Here is a 2,783-nt window from a genome sequence, read left to right as displayed (position 1 = left end):
TCTTCTGATATCCAGCCCCTTCTTTAATTATAAACATATTAACTTACATTATATTTCCTTCCTGCACTTTTAAAATTCCATTTTCTCAAAGTTTTCATACTGCAACTATTCTTTCAAATTAATCTATTCAAGATTTCTGATATTTCTGACAGTGATGGCAGATCTTTTCTGTCATGGGAGTAGATGGTGAAATTTACTTTATTATTTTGTTTACCTGTATTATCCAAATTTTCTTGATCAAATTTATGCATTTATTGTATAAAAGTCTCTTGTATAAGAAAAACGCTTTGTTACTTGTGGGTAGCCATTCTCATCTAACAGAATCAGACTTGGTTGAGCCATGGGACACTGAGGCCTGACTCTCAGGAACTCGCAGCCACGGAGGACTGTCCCAGATCGCTGGGGAGTATGTGACCCTGTGTGGGAGTGGTTCCCCATCTGGTTATATGATAGTTTCCCTGAGCAAATTGGCTCCCCTAACTCCACCCCATGCTGTTCATCACAGAAAAAGCTCCTCCAGGTCAGGACCTCTTTACCTGTGCGACTATAAATAAAGAAGAGCTGGGCTACTCCATGTTGTTGGAGGCCAGATCTGGTATGGCCTGATGTGTCACACCCCGTCTCATTTAAAAAGACTATTGATTCTTGTGTGTTTATTAATTAGATAAGTTTATGGGCAATTGATGGATGTATAGCCAACATTGTTCTCTGGCAGTCAACCCTTCTCTCATCCATGCGGGATGTGGCTGAAAACCCCCCACAGTTATTCTCTGTAGATGGTTGATGTTTTCAAAGGTCCCTATTGCTATATTGGATTTTTAAAATTTGCTCTAATCTGTTATACATGAGAGCAGAATACATTTCAACTCATTGTACACAAATAGAGCACAACTTCTCACTTATCTGGCTGAACATGATGCAGAGTCACACCATTCATGCAATCATACATGTACATAGGGTAATAATGCCATCCCATTCCACCATCTTTCCCACCCCCACGCTCCCTCCCCTCCCTTCACTCCCCTCTGCCCAATCAAAAATATGGAATACTTCACGACTTTGTGTGTCATCCTTGTGCAGGGGCCATGCTAATCTCTGTATCGTTCCAATTTTAGTGTATGTGCTGCCAAAGCAAGCTTGTTTTTTCTTCTTCTTTTTTTTTCTTCTGTTTACTCCTTGTCCTTGAAACAAATTTAGTGAGACCAAATATTGCCCTCTGAATGGGAGAGAGTCTCCTGGGATCTTCCACTCACCTCCTAGATGATATTTTAAAACAACAACAATAACAACAAAAGCACTCCATTTAGATTTTAAACTGGAATTCATTTTGCTGTTACTTTGTGTAATTATTTAAAAAAAAAAATCTAAAAGCCACAGATCCACAGAAGAGAAGATCCTTTGGGAAGAACTACATTCCTTCATTGATTAATTTCAGTGTTTGGAGATTTCTGTTCTCTTAGAGTTTGAGTTTCTAAATCTTGGTTTTTCTTGGGTCTGTTCACATGAGCAGCCCCTTTGATGCTGTTACCCAGTGACTTCAGGATGACCCTGTACCCCGGGGAGAAGTCCCTGGGAATGGCCACCTTGCTTCTTTGCAGATATATTTAAAAATGTACATTATTTTCCTTCCCTTCATATTACCTTCCATAAGCATTTTTACTTCCCAAGAGTCATAGATATGTTAAAGGAATATTTCCAAATCTCTTGTTCTTTAAAAACAGCAATTCCTTTTTACTTCTGCCCTTACTGTATTGTATTACCAGATGAACCTTTTTTTTCTTTATTATTTTGTCTTTCTCCATTTCTAGTAAGGATAAATTTTATGTGCACATTCCAGTCATTTGGAAAAAATTCTATGTTCAAACTCTTTAGCCATTTTTTTTTGGGGGGGGCAGGATTTTTAAATGTCTGTGAGAATTTCCATGTTTCCCTTATATATTAAAATGACTAATCCTTTTGTATCTTTCCCAGTCTTTTCTCCCTTTTCTTTTGGTTTATAAATGCATTGTGTTTTATATACATATATATATGTGTGTGTGTATGTATGTAGATTATATGCATTTCTCTTTTACATACAATAACAGATATTTTTTAATTTAGTAAAATTAATCAATACTTTGCTTTTTAAACCTTAAAAACTGTTCCTGGGTGGAATCAAATAAATAAGAAAACTAAAATTGACTTTTTCCCTCTCTGACTTAGTTGAATAGTTGTTGACTTAATGAACAAATAAATACAGATAAAATTGCAATTTCCCCCTAACTATCCACCCACTCTGCACCATTTCCAAACTCTCATTTGCTTAATAATTTCTATCTCAAGAGGTAATACTCATTCTTTTTAGCGTCCAACATTTTGCCATTTGGCAAAACCATTCAATTCTGTTTCTTTCTGGTGTCTCCAGAGATAGAAAATTGTTAGTCAGTAAGATTAATTAACCAGAAGAGAATGAAATGCTATATTACTCATATTGAGGTTCTATGGTTGAGCAAAACATTAACCCAAAACTTATTGTGTAAACTGACCACTTACTATGCCCATAGATTCTATGGCTCAGAAATATGGATGGAGCAAAAAAAAGAAGTCATGTCTTTTTCTACCACGTTGAAGCCTACTTGGACTCAGAGTGTGGGGACTAGAATTGTCTAAAGGCTTGCCCATACTCATAGTTCAGTTTTGGGGTTGGCTGTCAGCTGAGTCCTAAGCTGGAGGTATCAGCTGGAACATCCACCCATTGCCTTTCCAAGTAGCACTGATTTCTACTTAGCATGGCAGCAGGATTC

General features: G+C 37.0%; 1 pseudogene; it reads right to left on the bottom strand.

Moving 5' to 3' along the window:
* Positions 1–1,035: 1,035 nt before the first annotated feature.
* LOC124981452 (uncharacterized) lies at positions 1,036–1,135 on the bottom strand (annotated as a pseudogene).
* Positions 1,136–2,783: the final 1,648 nt, after the last annotated feature.

Source organism: Sciurus carolinensis, chromosome 3, assembly GCF_902686445.1.
Source record: "Sciurus carolinensis chromosome 3, mSciCar1.2, whole genome shotgun sequence".
Lineage (NCBI taxonomy): Eukaryota > Metazoa > Chordata > Mammalia > Rodentia > Sciuridae > Sciurus > Sciurus carolinensis.
The sequence above is the reverse complement of the archived record's forward strand: the minus strand, read 5'-3'. Positions and strand labels throughout refer to the sequence as shown.